The sequence below is a fragment of the Lissotriton helveticus genome, chromosome 5_1 (genome assembly GCF_964261635.1).
Source record: "Lissotriton helveticus chromosome 5_1, aLisHel1.1, whole genome shotgun sequence".
NCBI lineage: Eukaryota > Metazoa > Chordata > Amphibia > Caudata > Salamandridae > Lissotriton > Lissotriton helveticus.
Genome location: NC_136065.1, coordinates 1,312,825,381 through 1,312,851,726, shown reverse-complemented (window position 1 = coordinate 1,312,851,726; position 26,346 = coordinate 1,312,825,381). Strand labels below are relative to the sequence as shown.

At 43.7% G+C, this 26,346-nt stretch overlaps 1 protein-coding gene across 2 annotated transcripts in view; it reads right to left on the bottom strand.

The window, feature by feature from the left end:
- The window catches only part of LOC144753596 (phospholipid scramblase 2-like), a 239,134-nt gene that overhangs the window by 99,295 nt on the left and 113,493 nt on the right, over positions 1-26,346 (bottom strand). The window lies entirely within an intron of this gene.

Sequence of the window (26,346 nt, the reverse complement as noted above, 5' to 3'; positions counted from 1 at the left end):
CAAAATGTATTAGAAACAGGTATTTTTGTACTGTAACATTCATTAGCATGACCTCTATCAATGGTCACACGTCATTTATGTTATGTTATGTTATCTGATTTTATATAGCGCACAGCTGCCTCAGCAAAGAGGCGTCCCGGCGCTGCCAGCGTCAGAAAGAACCAAGAGGCTAAGGGACAAAACCAGAAGGCACATACAGCATACAACAACGCAATAAAAGACTAAACAGAAGGAAAGAGAAAAGTTTTGAGCGCTTTCCTTTATTTGTCTTAAGTCTGTCTTAAGTCTGTCTTAAATCTGTCTTAAGTTTGTCTTAAGTCAAACTTAAGACAAAATCCTAACTTTACTACTAATAATTGCCTCCTGTAAATACCAAAAATAGTAAGTTTAGGATTTTGTCTTAAGTTAGTTCTGTGAATCAGGCCCACTCTGTGTAATACTGGGAATAGCTGTCAATGAGTGCGATAAAGGAGATCCGTAAAGATCAACAGAAGAGGAAGACCTTTGTAGGAAGGACAAATAGGTGGTATCCACTTCATTGACAAAAAAGGTTGCCAGGTCATCACACCATGTATTTACATGCCTTAAAGCCATACTAGCCTTCCAAACATATTTAATAGGCACAAGGTTTGAAATCCAGTCAAGAGGCAACTCCAGCAAAAGTTCAGACAAGAGAAAGCTGGAAGAAAGACTAGATCAGAGGAAACTGCAGCAGACATTCAGGCAAAAGGTAACTGCTACACCGTTTCCAACAAGAGTCGTATAATGTAGTCTGGAGTGTAATTTCTTGCTTTCACTAGCAAAGTTTCCATTCTTTTCAACTTCCATCAATATACATTTAGGTACTTTTACTACTTTACTCATGCTCAATACATTTCCATCAGTTAGTGTTACTACTTGATTTCCCCTCTAATTATTTTCTGAGTATTAAAAATCTAGATCCCCCTGTTCCCACCATTCTTCCCTTCTTCACAGGCACCAACTCACCTTCTTTGAGGGGTTGAGTATCCCTATTTTGCTTTTCATCCCTGATCACCCCTCTTTTCAAACAATTTCATTCGCTTTGTCTTTTATGTCAGTCATCCACATTTAATTACTATTATGCACTAACTTTCTGTCCCCATTTTCTCAAATGAAGATATGTCTCCTAATGTTCTGTGTGTAACCCTGTAATTTCACAATAACTCTTTAAGAGCTTGATAGCAATTTTGTGATCCACCTTTCTACAATTGTATTACTTCGCGGCTGGCATACTCATGTGTTTAATCCCATTTTCCTCCAGAAATGCTTTTATCTCAGTAAATTTCAATTGTATGACTTTGTCTGTGACCAGACACGTAGGAAATACTTATTTTACAAACACTTCCTTAAGTAACTGAATCACAGCATTAGAGTTAACATGGTGCACTAATTTTAGTTCTGGCAATTGTGACAATCGCACAAATGTGACTATTGGATAGGCACACCGGTCCTGCTCTGTCAAGTGAAACTCTCTTCCATACCCTACATGATCTTGACACTTGTGCTTTTTCATAGTTTCTGACCATTTGCATGTCATTGCTAACAGCACACTCAATACAAGATCTAACTTTGGGTTCTATATACCTATCGATAGCAGGCCACCAAATCTCACCTCTGATTATCCTTTTCATGCTGCCCATCCCAGGATGGCCCTCAAAAGCCACCTCTAATACAGCCTGCTTTAACTCCCGGGTACCACCATCTGCTCTCCTCATAATAATATATTGTTTTGTTTTGAAAACTTGTTGGACACATAAAAATAGGGCAATAAATCCTCATCTAAAACATTCTTATTTGGCCATTTTGATCTATTGTATTCCTAAGCCTTCTGAATCTCCTCATTGTTTTCACAAGCTGATTTACATTGATATTCCAATATGCAACCCCCTGACACTTCACAAATTGATACAACCTTTTCCATACCATTATCAACAATACTCATATTGTTATCATATTTAATTGGGAAATTATAGAAATGTGCTCTCTAGCTGGTAGACGTTTGCATCTAGTTTAAGAAGGGACCACAATCCTAGTCAGGGTAAGCTTGATGCATGCTATGAGATAACCTGTGCTCACCCTCTGGAAGCTTGGCACAGAGCAGTCAGGCTTATCTAAAGAGGCAAGGTGTAAAGTACTTGTGCAACACACACAAACACACACACTAACACAGAGAATACACCACAAAAAGACTCTACACAGGTTTAAACATATAGAGAATATTTATCTGAGCAAAACAAGATATAAGAGATATTAATTTTAAAAGAATAAATGCAAAAACAGTGCTTTGAAGTCATTAGCGCTAAAAGGTAACTTGAGGTCACTAGGGACGGGGTAAATCCTAAGTTCAGGCCAACCACAATGGAGGGCAGGCCACCTATGAGGCTCATGCAAGTCCAGCTGAAGAAGTACCTTTGGATAAAGCAAAGTTTCGACTTAAGGGCAGGATGCATCAATCTTTTTCACACAGTTGGGTCACTTCATCGTCGTCAAGCTCCGTTGAGATGCAGGCAATGCATCTTCGGCGAGCCGTACAGAGCATCTTTGCCGGGCTGCACAGGCTGTAGAACCACTGTTTTCAAATAGCCTATGCTTCGAAGGGTGATGCATGGGTTCCGATCGGCACTAAGGTAATGATGCATCAGTTTTGAAGCAAAACGGCTACCAAACCCACTTCTGAGGCACAGGACTGGAGGAGGCACGTCAAGCAAGGATAGGACTCACAGATGCAGAGTCCAGCATCACCAGCAGGATTGTAGGAAGTCTTTTGCATCCTTGAAACTTCACAAAAGAGCAGGCAAGCCAGCAACACCTTGTAGTTACTCTGGGTTCAAGTGAGATGGGCCCTGTTCTTGTTCTCAACAGGGCAGAAATAGGCAGGCAGCAGGGCAGCTCAGCAGAGAAGCAGTTCCTCAGAACAGTCAATCAAGGCAAAGTGGCAATCCTTACATAGAAGTATTTACTACAGCAGAGTTCTTCCCATGTCCAGTAGTGTACTGTCTTGGTAGGGCCAGAGCCCCAGTACTTATATCTAAATGTGCATATGAAGTGGGGGTGACTTCAAAGCAGCTCATTGAAGTGTAAAGGTCCCCTTTTATTCCAGCCCTGTCTGCAAGGCTATCTGGGGGTTTGGGCGGCAATCAGTCCTATGTGTGGGGACAGGACACAGCCTATTCAAATGTATATGCCAGCTCCCCTTTCCTGCCAGGGAATACTATCAGAACACATATGAATGCATTTGAGTCCTCTGTCAAACTCATGCACCCTTCCTGTGTCTGTGGCTGTCTAGAGGGAATGCACAAAGTGTAGCTGTCAACCAGCCCAGACGTGTGTTGGAGACAGGCTGCAGACACACAGAGCTAAGTTAAGAGCAGAGAAATGTCCACTTTCTAAAAGTGGCATTTCTAAAATAGTAATGTCAAATCCAACCTTACCACTAAAGAGGATTTATCATTACGATTTCAAATATATGAAACTTGATTTAGCTACTCCTTTCTAATCAGTAATTACAACTTAAAAGTGTTTTAAGTAATTCCCAATGTTAGCTTTGAGAGAAGCAGGCCTTACAATAGTGAAAAACAAATGTAGCCATTTGTTACTTCCAGGACATGTAAACCTTAAAAGTACATGTCCTACGTTTTAGTTACACAGCACCCTGCCCTTAGGGTTACCTAGGACCTACCTTAGATGTGACATATGTGTAATAATAGGGGTGTTTAAGGCTTTGCAAGTGATTTTAAATGCCAAATTGAAGTGCCAAAAACTGCACAAGGGCCCTGCAAGAGACAGGTTTAAAAGGCTACATGTATGGGTGGCACAACCAGTGCTTCAGACCCACTAGTAGCATTTAGATTACAGGCCTTGAGTATACGGTATACAACTTTACAAGCGACGTATAAGTAAACGAAATTTGACAATCACGTATATACCAATGTCACAATGTTTTAGGGGAGAGGCATATGCACTTTAGCACGGGTCAGCAGTGGTAAAGTGCTCACTGTCCTAAGGGCAACAAAAATAGTTCAGCAAAAAGAGGAGGAGGAAGACAAAAAGTTTGTGTCGACCCTTCAGAGAGGGACATTTTCCAACAGCAATCTTGACAAACAATCTGCCAAAACATTTCTAACCCCAGGGATATACTGGACGTTGAAATGAAACTACTGTAACTTATACTGCCATCTCACAATCCTTGGTGTGGCCTTTCCACAATATTTTGTGCTGAATCAGTCTAACGGTCAATGATCTGATCTTACTTTAAATTTAATACCATATACGTATTTCTTAAAGTACTCCATGCCAATGACTATTTCTCCAAGTTAGAATAAGTTAGTTCTGCACCTCTTAATAATGGTCTTGATGCAAATGCAATTGTAATACATTTGCTTTTGTGACCTTGCATTACACTCTCCCAATTCCAACATTACTAGGATTGGTAACTATGAAGAAATCAAATTTAGTATTGAAGACCTGACAATGCTGGCGCTGAAGAAATTTCATTTTCCAACAGTGAAAATTCAGATGTACATTTTTCATTCCATTTAAATTGTTCTTTTCATCAGATTCCTCATGTTTTTGTCTCATTGGAGAATAACAGATTTAACTTACCATAATAGTCTGCCAAACCTGATCTAAGAAGAACTTTATTTTGAGATTCTGGTGCACCTTCTATTGATTTAAACAAAGCTACGTTTTGGTAGAACACAGTTTTCACCAATTGTATGGCCCAAATAAGCCAGTGAGTCGATTTCAAAATTGCATGTATCCTTGTTTAATCTCAGTGCTTGGTCTTGCAGATAATTCAATACTTACATAGAGTCGCTGCATGTTTTTTTTGGGCATTTTTAAAAACTAGTATGTCGTAAACCAAATGGAATTCTCTTGTACCTGAAGGCCCCTTCTGGTGTTATAAAAGACTATCTTTATGTAGTGCTATTTGATGGTACGTACTAGATCAATCTAACATGGAGAATATTGCTGTTCCCTTCAACATTGAACAAAGCAAAACCAAAGAGGATGATGGACGGAGTGCTGAACATTGCAGGCACTCACCCCCAGTCAACTGATCTGGGTTTAATCCATCATCATTCTTTAGCTCACTCTGCCACCCCAGTTCAGACATGGCCATATGCAAATCAGTCTGACCTTGTGCCTCATGTGAACAGTCCAGCCCGAACTGCCAAGCCATGTCTTCCCTGGACCGGAAACAAGCATCGTGGGACCAGTTTCTGGCTAATCAGCCGTCATCAGCTAGGATAGCTTGAATCCAGTGTCAAAATGAGCAAGGGACCCACATCTGGGCATATCCTGCTAACTTAGGGTGAACAAAACAAAATCAAAGGGGATGATGGACAGAGTGTTGAACATTGCAAGCACTCACCACCAGTCAACTGATCTGGGTTTAAGACATCATCATTCTTTAGCTCACTCTAGTTCAAACAAGGCCATATGCAAATCAGTCTGACCCTGTGTCTCATTGTATCAGTCCAGCCCGAACTGCAAGCCATGCTGGTTTCTGGCTAATCAGCCGTCATCAGCCAGGCTAGCTTGAATCCAGTGGCAAAGTGAGCAAAGGACCCACGTCTGGGCATACCCTGCCATCTTAGGGTGAACAAAAATATTCTCCAATATTAGGCAATGGATGTCAATCTACCCACACAAACACTCATAAAAATCTCTAGAATCGACACATAGTCTGAATTTCCCATGGGGTTTGGGGATCGCTACTATTAGTGATTCCCAGTCAGAAGGATCAAACTCTTCAATTATATGCTGTTTGGACAGTTTCTCTAATTCTTCCTTTAAGGCTTCCCTCGTAGATAAAGGACTGTTTCTGACCTTGTCTACCTTAGGCACTGCATTTTGTTTTAACTTGTTCTTATGAACAACATTATTTAATAATCCTAAATTTGGTGAGAAAACTTTGGGAAGCTGATTTTCCCATTCCACGATTTTATTCACTCAATTTGTAAGATTAAATCACTATATCCTAATATTTGATCAATGTCAGGTTTGGTATCTTTATTACCAGTCTTGAGTCGTTAGGATGGTTCTTGGCTTTGGCTCTTGTAAGTCCTGGTTTGTCCGAGATAGGGGTGACCCTTTCCTGTAGCCATGGTGGTGCGACAATGATAAAGTCTAAGCAGCCAGTGCCCTCCAGAAGGAGTCCCAAGATCAAAAAACCGTGGAGTGAAAAACTGCAGATGATAATGAGACTCCAGGAATGAATGATAGGACAAGGAGCCAGAAAATACTGTAAGACCAGGAATCCAAGAAGAACCAGGAGATTACTGGAAGCCAAACTGGAGCAGAGGGCACAAGGAACAACAGCGCGTCAACAGAAGGAAAGGAACACTAAAAACTGGAGCCAAGGAACCAACAGGAGCGAAGACACACCAGCAGGAACAAGGAGTGTTACAACGCAAGGAAAAGAGAGTTCCCGTCCCTTTTATATAGAAACAACAGGAAGCGACGAACAAGAACAGGAGGTGACGAAACAGGAAGGAGAGATGTTGCCATCTTGGATAGGGAAAAGGAGTGAAGTGCAGAGTAAAAAGATCACCATGTTAGGTATGGTAGTCTTTCCTCAATGCCTTCTGGGAGCAAGGCTGTTGGAGGAACAAGCAACAAGATGGCCCCAAGGGAAGGAGATCGTCACAAAGGTAAGTGAAATGCCAAGAATGACACAGGACACCGCAGTCCCAATCTGGGAAATGTGGTATTGCAAGGTGCCTTTGATGTAAAGGACGGGCCGGCGCTCAAGTCTGCGGAGTGTCTGACAGAGAAACACAGCAGGCGTTGTGGTTCCTTTCCATGATCTATGCCTTGAGCATGAGTTTGAGTATTGGGTTTTCCCTCACCCACTAGCTACTTTATGTGTTACATTTGCCTTCTTTACCAATTGTACTTCAGTGATAGATGTTACAGCTAATTCTTTCATACCCAACTTTGGGCCATATTATCAAGAACGGCGCAGACATTATCACCGCTTTACCGGCAGGAAACTACCGCTAAAGCGGCAATAGGGGGCTTGATAATATGCCCTAGAGAATTCCAATAGAATCCCAGGTTCTAGTGTCAAGGACCACAAACCTGGGCTTCTATTTGAATTCTCTAGGGCATATTATCAAGCCCCTTATCAACACTTTAACAGCAGTTTCCTGCCGGTAAAGCAGTTATAATGTGTGCGCCGTTCTTGATAAATGGCCCTTTATTTCTTAAAATCTATGAGTGATATCTATAGCTTTCCTAGAGTAAGATCTTCTACAAATAACAGCTATTCCTGTAATTTTTGATCATCTATCTTATGTACCAACCAGTACGTTTCATTTGATCATGAAGGTTTGCGCAGTTACATTTAGCTGCAAGATTTCTCAAATCCTTCATAAAAACATCAAAGGATTCGTTAGGCATTTGACCTCTACTCAAAAATGTATGACTAGATACTACTACATAGACTTTCTTAGTGTAAAGAATATCCAATTGTCTCATAGCCATCTCTTATACATTGCTCTCTTCTTCATCCACAATTACTGGTGGTAAATGTTATTGTATGCATCTTTCGTTCCGTACCTAAACAAAATGTTTTTTTTTTGTAAATCTTTTTATTAAAGGTAAATAAAATAAAAGGCAAAAAATACAGTACAATAGGACATATTCCAAACGAGGAAGGAGAGCAAAAAAATCATACAGTAAGTTTTATGAATTATATCAGGGAATGGACGCAGGGGAGAGACGAGCTCCAGAGCAAGTAATCAGTCCACATTACGGGAATGGTGTGTGAGGGGGAAAGCTGGACCTCAGAGACATCCAAAAGAGGAGGAGTGCAAATATCCCCACGGTAAGTGTTCCAGTGACTCCAGACCTTACCCCACTTCCTGGGTCGCCCTCGTGCCACATAAACCGTCTTCTCCCTAAACATGCACCAATCCATATTTTCCATCCAAGCCTCGACCGTGGGTGCCCTCTGGGAACCCCACAACTGTGCTATGTCTCTCTTAGTAACCATATTTCCCAGGGTTGCCCACTGCGTCTGTGCGACATTATAATCAGTTGGTTCCCAGACATTCAGGAGACAACGTCTAGCCTCAGGTTGTAGAGCAACACCAGTAGCCTCTCCCATTTTATTGTGCACCCCAATCCAGAAGGTAGCAACCACGGGACACTCCCAAATTACATGCAGAAAAGTCCAGATCAACCCACACCCACACTTACAAAGACCATCTGTGGAGTAACCCATTCTAATCAAGCGGGGATCAGTCACATAGACTATGTGTAGTATTTTAAGTTGCACTAATTGGAGACGGGCCGGGATCGCGACCTCCTTAGGAGAAGAGATCGCGGACTGCCAATCCTCGTCGTCTAATTCAAGACCGTCTCGGGTCCAAACGTCCCGGAGGGGCACTAACAAGTCAGTTCTACCATTGATTAGCTTTTTATATATCAAAGAAATAGTGCTATCCGGCACATGACCGTTTAGTATTCTATCCTCAAGCGGAGAGGATTCCGGGATACTTGCACTCTCGGGAAAAACCGACCGCAAAGCATGATGGACCTGGGCATATCGGAAATTTTCCATATTACCAAGTTGGAACTCTGCTTGCAATTCCTCAAAATTTTTAAACTTGCCTTTGACCCAGAGGTCACTCACCTTACTGATTCCAATCATATCCCATTTCTCAAATCCTTTCATTTTCCACAGGCTACCCAGTCTCTCAGAAGCAAAAAGCGGAGTCACCCGGGTCAGTTGATCTCTTCAACCCATCGCACTGTTTGCGCAATGCCATATCCGTACTGCAATCTTTGTGGGTCCCGAGAGTCTCCCGCCATCTAGTTTGGAGTAAAGCGCTCTATAATAATCTCCCCCCGGCAACAACCACCTATCCATTGAAAAAGCAGGGTTCAACCCGGGGCTATACATACCATGATTAATGGCCCCTAATTGAGACGCCCAGTAATATCGCTTAATGTCGGGGAGAGCAATACCGCTATCGTACCATGGTAGCATCAGCTTGGCAAGGGCAATAGGCGAACGCCTGGCCCAAATCACATTAAAGGTGTTATGAAGAGCGTATACAAAACGTGGCAATGACATCATCTTAAAAAGCGCCGCACGGCCGAGTGGAGAAAGCGGTAGTTTGCGCCAGCGCACCACATCCAGCTTCAACCGGTTCAGAGGTGGGAGCAAATTCTGTTCGTATCGGACAGTCGGGCTCAGCGACACATATATCCCAAGATACTTAAAACCCGCCTGCGCAACCTGGATGGGACAATCACGCGGCAAATGAGGGACTTCACCCGAAAGGACATATAAATAAGATTTAGTCCAGTTAATACCTAAGCCGGAATTTTTACCAAAAGATGTAAGGACATCAAACAAAACTATTAACGACTTCCGGGGCGACGTCAAGTACAACAATATATCGTCCGCATAGGGCGAAATCCGGTCTTCAAAGTCTGGGGCCCACTGAATACCTTTCATCGATGGTTCCCACCTAATCCATGCAGCTAGGGGCTCAAGAGCAAGGGCAAATGAGAGTGGAGACAACGGACAACCCTGTCTTGTACCTCTTCCAAGGACGAAAGGCTTGGAAACCCGACCATTTACCACAACCTGAGCCAATGGATCTTCATAAAGGAGCTTGACCCAGCCAATAAAGCCAGGACCAAAACCGAACTTAGCCAATACGGCCCACAAATATGGCCACTCAACAGTATCAAAGGTCATCGTGGCGTCTAAAGAGGCCAAGATGGCCGGCTCACGCAACGATGGTGTCCTCGCGAGAACGCCGTGCAACCGCCGCAGATTCATAGCCGTATTCCAATGAGGAATGAAACCGGATTGGTCCGGATGAACCAAGTCACCAATCACCTTTATTATACGGTTAGCTGACAATTTAGCAAGGATCTTGGGCTTTGCATTAAGGAGTGATATCGGCCTATAAGAAGCACAGCGGTCCCTTGGTTTTCCATCCTTGTGAATCACCACTATGGTCGCAAGACGCTGATCACGGGGAAGAGAGCCCATGTCCTGTGATTCCAAGAACATGTCACGAAGATACGGCGCTACTGTATCAGGGCGCAGTTTATAAAGTTCAATGGGGAGACCATTAGGGCCCGTCGCTTTTTCCAAACAAATGGAGCGTATAGCGAGAGCTACTTCATCTACGGTTATTACAGCATCCAGCAACTCTTTATCGGAGTCAGATAAGCTGGGCAGTGCTATATCACGCAACAAGAAATGGGAGTCTTCCTTCGGTCTATCCGACACGGGGTAATACACTTCCTGGAAATGCTCCGCAAAACTCCGGACAATCACCTCGGGATCAGTCACACACATACCATTCACTCTCTCAATCACGGGAACCACGCGACTAGACCTCTCTTTTTTGTCTAACCACGCTATCAGCTTGCCGGCTTTATCCCCGACATCATACAATCGCCCCTGTTGCTCCCTGCCCATGACTTTCGCGACATCTGTGACCAGCGCCCTGTAGTCAAGTTGTTTAAGACGCAAGACATGCATCTTCTCACGGGTGACGCCCTGTTCCAGAGTACGTTCCAATTCGGTAATCTCAGCCTCTAGTCTCACAACCTCCTCATTTCTACTCTTCTTCTCACCGGCTATCAATGACAACGCCTGGCCTCGGATGACCATCTTAAAGGCCTCCCAGAGCGACACCGCGGAAGACACAGATCCCTGATTTTCAACAAAATAGTGGTTGAGGGATTTATTCAACGCCGTACGGGTCCTAGGGGTACGGAGATACCACGGATTAATTGGGGCTACTTGCCCCTCTGCACCTACACGCAACTCCATCCGAAGCCACAAAGGGGAGTGGTCGGAGATTCCACGAGCCAGATGTCGAACCTCAGTAACAGAGGGGGCATGCGCAGCTGGCATCAAGATGTAATCAATCCTGGAAAGGCTACCGTGTGCACCCGAGTGGAAAGTGTATTGGTTCTGGGCCGGGTGTTGTAATCTCCAGCAGTCCACCAACCCCAGTGTGTCTATTAAAACATTAAGCCAATTCTGCTAACCGGCAAGGTCACTGGGTGGGTGTTGATCTTCCCTACCAGAAACAACTGAATTAAAATCTACGCCCACAATCAAAATTCCTTCAGGAATCCCCAATAATACTCGTCCCAGGTCCGCAAAGGTTGTAGACTGCAGACCAGGAGGGACATAAACTGAGAGTAAGGATATAATCCTACCCTCCAACCGTCCAGTGATAGCTACATAGCGCCCCCATCGTCTAATAGTGTGGCATCAATCGCTAAGGGAAGAGAATTCTAATTAGAATACGCACCCCCCTGGAACCAGAGGAGAACCCCGCATGAGCGACCAGGCGATATCCTCTCCGGTTCATGGCATGACAAGTGTTACCAATCAAATGCGTTTCCTGTAACAATACTACATCAGGAGAAAGTCGCTTCAGCAGTTGCAACACAACCCCTCGCTTTATCCTGTCCCCTAACCCATTCACATTCCAACTCATTAGTCTCAATCCCCTACCCCCAACCCGAAAGTGAAAGCGGATCCAACCCCCCTCGGAACTCAGCATCCAAATCAATTGACAGAACAATATGTTGCCTTGCACCAAACCAAAACACACCCACGCAAACAACCCCCCGCCCACAAACCAGAAACCCATTGCAAATCCCCCCACCCTGCACCCCTGCATAAGACTAAATAGCCACACCAACTTGCAGTGTGCCTGTCGCCCTAACATCAAACTAGTCTACAAAAAGAAACCCTAGAGGAGGAAAGAGTCCCATCCATCGCCCAGCAACCTCCGGGTATATATATCAATCATACAATAAAAGTCATCGAACCATAGTCAGGGTTATCAATAAAGTTCCAAGACCGGAAACCATGCTCCTATTCCTGCTCCGTCGGACCACCCTCTGCTCCTCCAGAATGCTCCTCCTGGCCACGACGGTGTTGCAAAGTGTCGAGCCATTCCCCTACCATCTCTGGACGATCAAAAAAGTACGTCCGTTCCTCGAATTCAACGCGCAGCCTGGCTGGAAAAAGCATTGCGTATTTCAGTTCCATGTCCCTCAGTCGGTGTTTGACGCCCAGAAACCCAAGTCTTTGCTTTTGGACAGCCTGTGTAAAGTCCGGGTAGAAACTCACAGTGGTATTTTCATATTTCATGGGTCCATTTGTCCGCGAAGCCTGAAGAATAGCATTTCTATCTCTGAAATTAAAGATTCTGGCGATGAGAGGTCTCGGCGGGGCACCCACCTTCGGTTTACCACCCGTTACTCTGTGGGCTCTTTCAACCGTAAAGAACTTGCTCAACCCCTTAGGAGCAAGGTGCTTGGTGACGAGATCTTCCACAAAAAGATCAGCTGCCGGATCCTCCGATTTTTCCGGGACCCCTATAATGCATACGTTGTTGCGCCGAGCCATGCTTTCACAGTCCTCCAACCGGCGGGTAAAAAAGTCATTCGAGGTCCTCAGATTGCGGACCTCCGTCTGCAGTTCAGACACATCACCCGTTAGGCTGGAAGTTTTCAAATCCAACGATTTGATCTTTTCGTTGGTTTTGGATAAATCCGTGCGGATCAAATTAACATCAATCGCCACGGTGTCCAGCTTATGGGCGAGAGTCTTAAATTGTTGGCCGATGGAAGCCTTCATCCCGTCAATGGCACCCATGACGTCTTGCAAGGTCAATTCTGTTGATGAGGCCGGGTCCTCCTTAGCACCATCCAGTGATCTACTCGGTCCACCAGGGGATCCGTTAGCTTGAGCATATCGATCCATATTATTTGCCTGGGTGTAGCCACCTCGCCGAGTGATCTTGGATTTTTTTTCTTATCACCATCAGGCTTAGTCGCCATCACGGACAGGAAGACTCTCCAGAACAGTAGGCAACGAAAGAAAATGGCTACACTGGGAACTGCAATCCAATCGGCAGCGGCGATCAGAGGGCATGGTCCGTCTGGGCCGAAAACACACAATCGGAGCAGCACCTACAATCGCCTAGCAGTCAAGTAACTTCCGCTAGTAGTAGGCTAGCTCTCAAGTAGGATCAGACAGAGGCCTCGAAAATGAAAGTGAAAGTCAGATTAGTGTCCCCTCAGGCCGCTGTTGTTCAACTACTGCCTGGGCATCACACCAACTTGAGCTCCGGGCAATTCCGAGGGGCAGGCCGCAATATTGAAGTCGATATTATTCCGGCTCCTGAAGTCCGATTCAAATTCGGACAACGGTGTTGCCTCAGCTATGGATCTTCTTCAAAAATCCGTTAATATGATCAGGATAGTTTACAGGATAGATGCGGGAGGTTGCGAGGGTCTTGGGAGCCCTGCGCTCACGCGGCCTTCTTGGTTACGCGCGAAGCTCCTCCACTGACATCAACAAAATGTTTTAAGATGGCAACTTGTGTTTATCTTTGTAAACGTCCTCTCCAATAGCTTCTAAATAGGCTTTGAAACCATATTTCCATTGTTTACATTCCAACACAGGATCTCCTGGACTGGATAATAAAGAAATGGGTGCAATGATACACTCCATTGTTGACAAACTATTTAATTTGACATTAACACATTACATTTACACAATTTAATGACTGTACTCTACACTCTACAATGCCTTGTATCACACTTAAAGTTAATTTTCTGGTTTTTGCAATTTGGTGTGGAAATCACAGTATATACTGCTCTGTTTTTACATTTATTTATTTATTATTTATTTATTTATTATGGAGTTTCATATAGCGCTAGCCTCACAAAGGGTATCGGAGCGTTTCACAACAGTTTTATGAGCAATCCCTGTACAATAAAGCAGTATTATACATATAGGTTCGGAAGTCCAAGTGTGCTGAGATGACCTCATAGAGTGCACGTTGTCTTGGGGTTGAACCACTTAGAGGGGCAAGGGAGAGGAGTAGTTAGGGGTCAAATAGCAGGGAAGAGGTAAGTCTAACAGCTACAATATCTGGGAGAGATGACGAGCAGGAATTTGCATTTAGATGGCGCTATCCATTCGGGAGGGAGAGGTTGAGGAAAAGGACTTTTAGGTGTTTTTTTAATTTTGTGAAGGACAGGATAGTCCTGATACCGACTGGGATGGCATTCCAGATTTTGGGCGCGTTTCCGGCGCAGGACCTTGCTGCAGCTTTTTGATTGAGTGTTTTCATAGGGATAAGTAGTAGGGTGCTGGCGCTCCTGAGGTTCCTTGTCTGACCAGCCCTCTTGATTTTAGCAGCGAAATACTCAGAATTTCCTTTGTGCAGGGCTTTGTATGTGAGGGAGGCAGTTCTGAAACTGACACGCAATTTGACTGGGATCCATTTTAGTTCTGTGAGTGTTGGTGAAATGTGGTTGTATTTCCTGATTCCAGTGACCATTCTAGCTGCTTCGTTGAGAGTAGATTTGAGGGGAGCTAGGTGAGATATTGTTGTACAAGTGAGGATGGCATTCCCATAGTCGAGTCTGGATAGCACCAGTGATTGGGTGGCTTGTTTGAGGTCGTTGGTTGGGATGAATAGTTATATTTTGTTAAGTAGCTTCAGTTTGACAAAGGCACTCTTTCCGGTGTTCTTGATGTGTTTGGCCATGTCGAGTTTCGAGTCTAGGGAGATTCAATAATTTTACGGAGTGGGTCAGAGTGTGATTTTCGTTAAGAGCATCCAAAGTTTTAGCCATTCTGAAATATGAAGGTTCTCTTCTTTGTTGGAGATGAGGAGGATTTTGGTTTTTATCTTGGTTGAGTTTTAAGTGGTTAAGTGACAGCCATAGTTGGATTTCTTTTAGAGTGACATTTAGTCTGTGAATGCCATCTATGGAGGAGGTTTATAGATAGATCCGGGTGTCATCTGCATTGAGGTGGAAAGGGATGTTAGCATTTTTGAGTAGGGTGGTGAAGGGTTCCATGTATATGTTGAACAGTTGAGGTGAGAGCACTGAACCTTGGGGGACGCCCATGTTGACGGGGTGTAGGTCGGCGGTAAAGTTTTTTATTTGTATCCTTTGTGAGGGGCTGTGTAAGAAGGAGGAGAACCAGCGTAGGACCACTTCAAAAGCAGCTACCCTTTCTTGCAAAGCCTTGATGAGAAGTTGGTGATCAACCATGTCAAAGGCTGCCGATAAGTCTAGGAGAATGAGGAGTCAACATTGGTTATTATTGAGGGATTTGTGGATGTAGTCTGTAATGTTAAGGATCGCAGTCTCGGTGCTATAGCTTTTTCTGAAAGCCGATTGGTGGGGGTCAAGAATGTTGATGCTATCCATGTGCTGAGTCGGTTGTTGGAGGATGCATTTTTCAAGGATTTTGGATAGGAGGAGGAGATTGGAGACAGGTCTGAAGTTATTCAGTTCCTTGGAGTCAAGGCCTGTTTTTTTTAGTAGTGGTGTGACTTGGCCAATGTTGATGCATTCTGGTATGATGTCGGCTCTCAGGGATCTGTTTATGATCTTGCATCAGAACGGGGCTATGAAGAGTTTCAGATTTTTGGTCAGTTGGGTGGGTATCAGGTCGAGGATGTGAGAGGCTGGATTAAAGGTGGAGATCAGTGCGAGGATCTCAGTTTCCGGGATGGGGTTGAAAGAATTCCAGGTTTGTGTGGGGTGTTTGAGCGTGCTAGCTACTGTCACTGGGGGCAGGCTTTTGCAGACAGGGTTGACGGTGATATCCAGTGAGAGCTCAATCTTGGTTATCTTTTCTTTGAAGAAGTTTGCGAAGGTTCACACAAGTCCTTGGAGTCCTGTAGGTAGGATTCCGGGGGCTTGGGTGTTTGTTGCCTGATGATTTTGAACAGTTCGTTGGGCCTGTTTTTTGCGTTGTCCAGGGCGGTGCAGAAGAAGGTGCATTTTTTACTGCTGATGTGTATTTTGTATTTCCTTCGGGCTGCTTTGAGTTGTTCGAGTAGGCTTGAGGAGGGGTTGCTCCTCCATAGTCTTTCTGTAGCTCTTAGTTGTCTTCTTTCGTTGTTAATGTCTGTGTTGAACCAAGATGTGGATGGGATGTTCCTGTTTTCTTTTAGTTCCAAGGGGGCTACTTGATCTATAATGGATGACATGTTTGTGTTGCAGTGGGATGTGAGTTCTGTCGTGGATAGATTATCCGTGGAGGCAGTGAGGAGAGAGTTAACCTTTCCCTCTAGGTCAGTCATGTTAATCTGAGTGAAGTTTCTAGTCCATTTCGGAGGGTCTTAGGTGGGGGGTTTAAGTGTGATCGGCTGAGTGAGGTGGAAAAGGATTAAGTGGTGGTCGGACCAGTCCATGGGCATGGTGCGACCTATTGTGACAGTGTTGTGCTGGGCGATAAAGGCGTCTAGGGTTGCTCCTTTGTTGTGGGTTTCCTCTAAGCAGTGTTGGGTAATGTTGTTGCTGTGAAGCAGCTCCTACAGGTTCTGGATTAGCAGGTTGTTTTCTTCATTCCAGTGTAGATTGAGGTCAGCAAGAATAAGGTTGTTCTTGTCTCGGAGAGAGCAGTGAGCAATGAGGTAAGACAGGTGTTCAGTGAATGTGGTGGTGTTGCCTGGGGGTGGTAAATATGGTGGTAGATAAGTGTTTTATTGTTGCTAGTGTTGATGTTGGCAGTTAGGCACTTAAAGGTGTTGTAGTTGAAGGAGTCTATGTTGTGGGTTTTTTCGTTCGTGGGACGTGGGGATGATAGTGCATATGGCCGGGGGTCTATGGGATTTTGGAGGGGCCTGTTCTCTTCCCTGTCCGGTGATCACCGGTATTTTAGATTGGAGGGTGGCAGTAACAGGATTGTCGTACAAGGAAGCGAGAGGTGCCACTTCACTCGCAGACATTTTATCTCAGATTTTTTGGTCTCTGTGTCTGATTAGAGATGGGGGTAGAGATCCCTTTCGGGTGGGGAGCCTTGGAAACCCTCCATTGAGAGAGAGAGAGGGGAAGAAAGGGAAATGGTGGGGTTTTAGGGGTGCAGTGAGGTTGTTAAGGATTTCACTAAGACCCTGGATTATGGTTGTTCTCTGGCTTTCAAGCAGGGTGAGCCGCTGCCCAGTCTCTGTCGGTGTGGGTGTTCTGGGCGGGTAAGTTAAACCTGGGGGGGAGAGCCTAACGTTGTTAAGTTGCCCTTTTGTGAGTGAGCTGTCCATGTGGGATCTAGGCGGGCCGGGGTGTGGGGCAGCAGGGGACATGTTGGGGAATCGGTGTTAAACTGCATGAGGATCTGGGGAGGGGCTTGGGAGTCACGTACTGTGTGTTGAAGTTGTTCAAAGTGGGTTGGGAGGGATGGAGGGGGAGTGTCAGGTGAGGGTGGTTGCCGGAGGGGGGTAGAGGAGTTTTGTTCTCTCTGGTAGTGTTGGGGGGTTGTGTCTAGCGGCGGGAGGCAGGTGATATTACTATGGTGCACCGGAATGATGGGTGAGTTCTGTTGGCGGGTCGGGTTCTTTACGGAGAGGAGAATGGGCGGGCAGGGGAGGAGTGCGTGGGAGGGGGAAGTCCGAAGGGATGGGAAGAGGGCGCAAAAGGATTCTAGACTGTTTTATTACACAGTACTTAATCCTGGTGTTTGCAAGTGGTGTGTGAATCACTATGGTTGTTGGTATAACATCTCTTTAAATATGGCTGCCAATGTGCTAGTTTTCTGACTAATAAATTAACAATGTTTGCAATTGGGGTGCAAATCACCATAGTTTTTATTGTAAAACCTTCTTTAAAGAAGCTGACTAGGGCTGCCGATGTGTCTGTCTGTTTATTAAAAACAGTGTTCGCAATTGATGAGTGAATCACCACAATTTTAATATGGCAATTCTATAAGCAAAAGTGTACTATTTCAAGATACTGCTGAAACGCCCGGTTGACTGCACTCGTTGTGAACATATTGGAGTGTGTTTCAACACTCGTCACCACCCACACTCTCAGTGTCTGATGACACGTTCTAGTGCTTGTGAAGCATGCGCATCATCGCGTCCTCAATGTTCATGGCTCCCACAGTGCCCCAGGTGCCTATGTGTGTGCTTCCTCACACCTCCTTATCAATAGCATGCTTAACATTTGTGCATCCCTCAATCAGTGCCTCATCAGCCTATGGTTGCGCTTACTCAAGGCTCATTAATTTTTGTGAATTAGGGCTTTAATTTAAATCTTCTGTATTCTGACCTCTCTATTCTAGGGTGCCGGCTAATCCTGTGATCGCTGGTGATCTATGCGATCTGTGGCACCATTCTGCTGCAATCCGTGACACCAAGTTCAGTCAGGGGTACAAGCGATTCCAGGCTTCTGTCGCTGGTTCTGCTCTATGCCAGTGTTATGTTTCTGTCTTTTAATGAATCTTCTGCATGCATCAGGGTTCTTTAGGGAGGTTTTTTTATTCTTGCGACAGCATATATAAACCATCTTGTCATGAAGAAGCCTGGGCCATCTATCAGTGGCTGGAATCTCATTCTTTCAGGATTCTGTATTACATTCCAGATTCCAGTATTAGGATTGGACAAGATGTAATACAGTCGTTCTTCCTGAAAGAGTTTCCACAGGTCCAGAAGTGTACTGAGTTGGTGGTGTCAGGGGTCCAGTACTTATACCCAGTTGTGCCTCTGAAGTGAGGGAGACTTCAAAGAGATGCTTTTGAAGTGCACAGAGTCCCTGCCCTCCCTGCCCAGGGTTCAGACTCACTACAAGGGGGAATGCACAAAGCCCAGCTGTCACCCACCTCAGACGTGTGTTCAGAAACAGGCAGAAGGCACCAGGGGCCACATGTATAATGCTTTTTTGTGTTAGCAAACAGGCTGATTCACAGAATCAGCTTGTCTGCAAATGCAAAAAGGCCTTTTCAAATGCACAAAGTCCTCAATGTAATTCAGTAACCTATTACCAAATCGCAATTTGGGTTTGTGAATCAGTTTTGAAAAGGGCGTGTTTTGCATGTCCCTCCCAAATACCAATTCTAATTTGTAATTACAAATGTTTTGTGACCGAAATGTGGTCGCAAAACATTCACACTTAACCACCAATTCAAAGTTGCTGGTATGCCACCTCAACAGTGCTCTATATGTTGAGCTCAACAGTATACATTTTATGTATTTAAAAGGTACTTGCTTATTTTAATTGCCTAAATTGTATTATCGCTTTACTCTAAAACGTACTCCTTTTATACACTTCAGTGTTACTACTTTTATCTACCTGAAGGGAATTCATTTATCCAACACACTGACACTCCTTTTAAATACCTCAAACTCGCATGTCCTCATGTTATTTCATTTGATGGTGATCATTTTCTCAACACACATTCAGTCAACAATTTTATATCAGAATTGTTTTAATTCGGTTAAAACGCCTTAAAATCATACAATAATTTTAGATTTCATTTCATCACATTGAACAGTAAAAAGAAGTTAAAAAACTGATATATGCTCACTCTCAAAACATAAGGCATTACATTGTACACCACTTATGGCACAAAAGTTGGTTAAAAAGTAGTTAAACATCTTTATATTTAGAAAGGCAGATCTACAATTGTGATGTCGTTAATCCAGCTATAATTGTCTTAAATTAGCCTTTGGCAACTCGTGGATTTTACTGGAAACAATAAGTGCAGAGTGTACTGCACAGAACTGAAATAAATGGCTACAGAAACGTTGCCTCAGATTTTCTATCCTTTGGGAAAAAAACAACAAAAGTCCAAATCTGAAAAGAGACAATCTGTATGGCTTTGGACCCAGTCGAGATACTCTTCTATCCTTGGGCTGTTGTAACCAAAGCATGGGCCTTAATAGTTGACTTGCATAATTCAATGGCTTCCCGCATTGGCACAGAGAAAGTGTAGAGCAAGGAAACAATTTTGTTTTGAGCTGAAGGGAGCATACACTTTGGTTAGCCATATATCTCACCACTTGCCTTAATCTAACCTGCACATATTGCAACCAGGGGATGGAAGTATGAATGTTCATCTGTGGGATATCTCTTAGAATAAACAGGTCTATGAAAGGCTTAGATACTACTGAGACCCTCAAGACTACTGTGTAGGTGTGCAGTTTACTTTATCCTGCATGTACTGTATGCAAAGCTTAGTAGGGATTGAAAAGATTAGAGGTGACTGGGACAGAGCAAGCGGCTAGTGGAGAAATATATTTTCTTCAACCAGTATGGCAATAAATTTAGCATACCCCCACTCTGCTGCAAGGTAAAAAACTACTGCCTCATTTGTGACCCTGTATATTCAGCGCATAACATCAGGAAGGCAAAAATGTATAAAGGAAAATAATAGCCCTGATATCCCGTGAAAACAACACTCTGTGAGGATCATTGCCATATGAAAGGGGTAATTGATAAAGAGTCACAAAAGTAACCTCAATTGTAGTTGTGACACAAAATGGAGAATGCTTTGTTTGTCAGCTGGTGTTGCTACATCTCTTATAGCTCAGAGAAAGCAAAGACTAACAGAAGAGGAGCAGAAGGGAAATCAGGCAGGGTTTGCTCATGTTCCTTCATCAGAGGCATTTGTGACCTAGCAGTTACTGTTGAAGTTTTCCAAATGGAGCAAGAGCAAGTCTGATTTGCATTGCTATTATCCCTTGAACAGTGGCAAATTTGAGCAAAAATCATAGGCATGCAACCCAGCAAGAAAAGTGCGTGTAGACCATTTTTAGTTAATCCTTTCTAAATATTTTTTATTGTCTAAGTAAGTCACCATAACAGGGTGAGGGAAGGGCAGGGAATGAGCTTGCTCTTCCTTGCGATAGGAACTACGAATGAATTGCATTGATGAGACCGAGCTAGGCTGATGTTGGATTGTTCCTACTGGAGCAGAACCAAGGCAAATTTAAATGTGTCCTGTCTGCTGTAATGGCACAGAAAAGCTAAAACTCAATGGTAATAAATGTGCCCAGCGAAATTACCAATAGTACAGATTAATTCAAGAATATCCATCCATCACATTTTCTTTTTATTGGGGAATGGCCTTCTGCTGTACAGATAGAGGATATCTGAGAAGAAAGTTAGCCTACTGTGCCATAGTGAAAACTCAACAATGCAGCTGCAAAGGGATGGGTGAGGCCTGGGGCAATGGGAAACCTGTGATGGTGGCTGAATCCGTTCCCTTTGAAAACACGTAAGTGCACAATTCTCAGCTCCATCAGATATGAAAGCCACCATGGGCTAAAAAGACTTTCAACCTGAATTGGTAAGTGTAGGAGAGATGCACAGTGTAAGGCCATTCATCTGCTGAAAATTGCATTGTGAGAGTCACTCTTCCTCTCTTATATACATGGTTGATGAAGAACAAGGGAACATGCGTGCTGTACAAATATTCCAATGTGAGCGACAATGTAACAAGGCAGGCTACCTTTGAACTACCTTCATCTGCTGAATATTGCCTTTTGAGAGTCACCAGCACTCCCTTTTTTATACCAGGTTTATGAAAAACAAGGAAACAAGCATACTGGGCAAACATTCCAATGTTAGTGACAATGTGAATGGGCAAACTACATTTGAAGTAAGTTGAGGTAGCAGGAAGAGGCCGAGTGAACTTCTAGTAAGGAAAGGAGCACTAGCCCACAAGAACAAGGTCACTCAGACAAAATTCAGCAACTGACTGATATGTCAATTCCTCCTTGATTTCCTCTCAGATAATTATTTAGAAATAATTACTCATATGTGTCTTCAGGGCCATATCTATCCTCTTCCATCCACTGTTTGTCCTCCACCATGTAAGTATAAAGGTACCAGGACAAGCCTGGTCCCTGTATCCGAGTGATGATCTTTCTCTCTTGGCCTTAACTTTTGACTTTGACCTGGTCTACTACAACCAGATACTCAAGGTTTGCACTTTCTGCTTTTTGGTGATATTTTTTAAATATTCAATTTTTTTCATAAATTGGTTTGGGATTTTAATTGTGCTATTTTTCCATGTATTACTGTTTTGTTACTGTTTGAGCATTGCATAAATACTTTACACATTGTGTTTAAAGTTAAGCCTGTCAACTCAGTGCCTCAGCTGTCAAAGGGTGGAGCACAGGCTTAATTAAGTCACTTTAGTGGTTAACCCAGACAAGGATTGTGATTATTATTTCAGGTGGGTTCTCACCCCTCTCAATTAATACTCTAATTTCTTATAAGGAACAATAGCCAGATCAGCTGCTGTGTTGAAGGTTTCGGGGTGATCCATCAAGCAGGGCCTGAGAAAAATGAGGGTCCCAAATCGCGTTTTCCGAATCTTATGTCTATGGGGATTTTTCCTTTTTTGAACACGACTACAGCCCGAACCGCTGAACGGAATTACACCAAATTTGACAGAAAGCAAAATGTTGGTCTAGAAAGCATGCTTTTTGTGATTTGTCATAACTGTTCATTAGATTCAGAGATATTTAAGTTCATAAAATATAGATCTCTGGTACACCAAAATCCTACTGAAATGCTACTGAAATTTGATTTTTCCCTTCATCAGTGGCAGATCATGGCAGATAAGAGCAATGTTTCTTGCGCGCCTTTTATTTTCAAATCACCTGCCTTAGTGGGCGTGGCCTTCCCAAAGCCTTCTGGTGAATGTAGTGCGCTAAGGTAATCCCCTGTTGGTATGCTCGTATCACTCATGCAATTAAAAACAAGTTTTACCCATGTGGGTTCGTGCACTCACTTGCCGGTATGCCTGCTCTGCTTTACAGAAGTCCAAGTGAACATCCGCTGGCACTCGTCCTGCACAAGCGCCAGCTCCTTCTTTCCTTTTGATGAAGGGAAAAATGGGACTCCTGAAACGCGTTTGGCATAAGAACTATTGATGCATATCATTTGTCGGCTGCCTGCTTACAAGTTTTTCATTAAACATCGTGAACCATGCACCTTCCTGTGGTTGTACTCCTTGGGGCTAACCTGCTTGTGTGGATTTGAACCGGCTGTTGCCCAGCCGTTGAGTGAAGCCCCACTGCTTGAGAGCAGGTCCGTGTCAGCGCCATTCTGGTGCTGCACCAACGGAAAGAAGGAGCTGGCGCTGCTGTATAAATAATAAAGTCTGCCTTACCTGTTCCCCTCTGGGTCCTGCTTCGTTCTTGTTGGGAGGAAGATTACGGATACATAATATGTGCTTGCCAGATGCACATTTAAGGAACCCCCGCCGCGCTTTGGGTCTGGATTTATGCTGGCATCGCTTCACGGCATTCTACACGTTCCAGGGATGGAATATCCAGAACCCGCCTCTGCTTCAGGGGGCCCCCAGCAGTTGAGGCATTTCACCTCTGTTGGGGCACTATGCTCCCCGCATTTTTGTCCCTGCTACACGGACTCGCTGATACATGGGCTGCGGCGGTACGAGGGGACCGGAGAACTGACTTGTTGTCTGGAGAACGGCTGTTGCCATCATCGCACCCTGCTCACAGGTGCCGCAGTGGACATTCCTCTCCACATTTTCCCCATTACACCAACCCAGGACGCTCTGAACATGTGGCATACTGGGAGTTGACGTCCGGGATTTACCCATGAACTTTAACAGGTGCGCAGCATTGACTGTGGGGGAGGGGCAGACCTACGCCCGTTATCTAGAGGCAGCTGGAGCTTACGAAGATCACAAAGACTTGCATCAGGTGTTGGGCACTGAAGAAGGCAGTCCTTGCCGAAATGCATCTGCCGCCACCGAAGCTGCTGTCTAAATAATAAAGTCTGCCTTACCTGTTCCCCTCTGGATCCTGCTTCGTTCTTGTTGGGAGGAAGATTACCGATATATATATATATATATATATATATATATATAGGGGAGGAGCGGAGCCCTTTATTTCATCTAAGGACAGCAGGAAGCACTTACCAGGACATTCTGTTGGGTGAAGGGCGCTGAGGAAGGCAAATGCGACCGGACTGTGCGTTGCTGTTAATTAAAGCTGCTCTGAACATGATCTCCTCTGAGGTTGTCGCCTTCTTCTTCGTGTCGATGGCTGTGTGGATATATATATATGTATATATATATGTATATATATATATATATATATATATATATATATATATATATATATATATATATATATATATATATACACATATATATATATATATATATATACACATATATATATATATATGGAAGTGCACTCGTCCAAAACGAACCGGAACTCCCCAATGTCTCAGGGCACCACCGATCCTGAATAAACGAAAGCTGACCCAGCCATAAGGTGAAAAATATGTTTTTTATTCAAATTCGATGCATTGCCACCCGCATAACATTTCGGCCTACTCAGAGGCCTTGGTCACATGATGCTAGGGATGGGACAGACTGATTTAAAGTGCTAGTGCATGCTTGCAGAGACACATGATTGGTTCAACACAAGTGCCTGGTAATGAAAATGGAAGACATATTCAAACTATTCGACAGATATGTCACTAATGTTTTACAATGTTAAAGCGTTTTTTTGTAAAAAATAATTGTCACATATGTACAACAAGTAGACATGGATTTTCAAAAGAAAGATTCCAACCACCGTATACAGACATTGTGACATCCAATAAATGCAATAGGGGGTGTGTGCAAACAGGGAGAAAATAGAAAAAAAAAACTTAAATTTGTGGTTATTTCCCTCTACATAATAATATGGCATAAATTAAAGGGTAGACACAGTGTTCAATTATCCCAATATCTCACCATACAATATCTACACACCCGTATTCATAATGAATATAGCACTAATATTACCCAAGTGGGTTAATATCACATATCTTGTTCAGTCAATGTGTCGTCCAGATCACTTGTGGCATACATTTAAAGATAGTAATCACAATTACATAAGTGTAAATGAGTCAAATGCAAGCAAAACAAATAAAAAGTGTTGTGAGCAGTGATGACAAAAAATAATTACTAAGAAATTATTTAAAAACATTCCCTCCCTAGATGGATGATGGGAGTGTGTTGGATTGATGATCATAAATCATTTACTAGTAGGGGAAACCTACAAAGGCAGTTCTATTTCAGTTTATTTTAAGGCAAGCAATCTCAAAGTTCTGATAATACTTGTGAACCAAATGTCAGAATGTTATTTTTAACTAATGAAGAGCGTACTAGATGGAACTAACTGGAAATTACAAGTGGGTGTAAAAATCAACACTAGTATTTAAGCCAAGCGGTGTCTTGGTATCGAGATCCAGGATGTATTGTGTTTCAAGAGCTCTCAAAATAGCTTCACGATTTCCACCTCTGTGAAGTGGTGAGACTGAGTCAATCGCGAAGTATTTGAGTAAGTGACTTTGTTTGTCGTGATGTTCCTTGAAATGCCGAGCCACCGGATAGGTGGGATCCTCAGTGTTGATGGCCCTAATGTGCTGGAGTATCCTCTTGTGCACCTGCAACTGCGTACTACCGACATATCGCAGGGCACAGGGACACTCCAGCACATACACTGTATACTCGGTTTTACATGTCAATTGCTTGGTAATCAAGCGTGGAACATCCGAAAACGGTGTTAGGTACTTGGCCACATTGACACCATGTTTGCAAGCTTTGCAAACCGAGCATCTTTTAAAACCATTGATTGCTTTGTACCAAGGTATAGATGTAACAACCTCAGGACTGGATTTGACTAACGCTTCACCAAGTGAATAAGATTTTCTATAGGAAATGTCAGGTCTCCCTGGCATGAGGTGACCAATCACTGGATCGGAACTAATCAGATTCCAGTTTTTGGTGACAATTTTCCAAGAAGCCTGAAATTGGCGGTTGAAAGTTAATACCAGTCTCACCGGTTGGTTGGCGCTGTCTGGTTCTATGTTAGATGGTTTCCTGGGTTGCAAAGCTTTCTCTCTGGACATGGCATTAACTTTGCTGATAGCTGAATCTATTAGACTCGGAGAATAACCCCTAGCTAGGAAACGGGCCTTGCTTTCTCGTTGCACCAATGTGCACTGATCTTCTGTGCTGCAAATGCGTCGAATGCGCAGCATTTCCCCGTAGGGAATTCTGCGTATTAAATGTGCCGGATGGTTACTCTTGGCATGGAGCAACGTGTTGCCCGAAGTAGGCTTTCGAAACAAAGTAGTATGTAATTTGTTGTCAGAAACTTCAATTTTGACATCCAAGAAATCAATACACGTTTGGCTCATGTTGTGGGTGAACTCCAAGTTATATACATTGTTATTGAGTTGTGCAATAAAGTCGATTGCCCTCTGTTTGGTGCCCCGCCATATCAAAAAAATATCGTCAATGTAACGATACCAATGGGGCACAGATTCAGCCATGATCAGAGCGTGTATGCCCATGAGGACCTGCCTCTCCCAGTAGCCCATGAGCAAACAGGCATAACTGGGAGAAAAGCAGGCCCCCATGGCAACACCCCTAATCTGCTGAAAGAATTGATTGTTAAATGAAAAATAGTTGTTATTCAAACAGAATGAAATCATAGCAATCAACATTTTGTTGTGTTCCACAAATTGCAC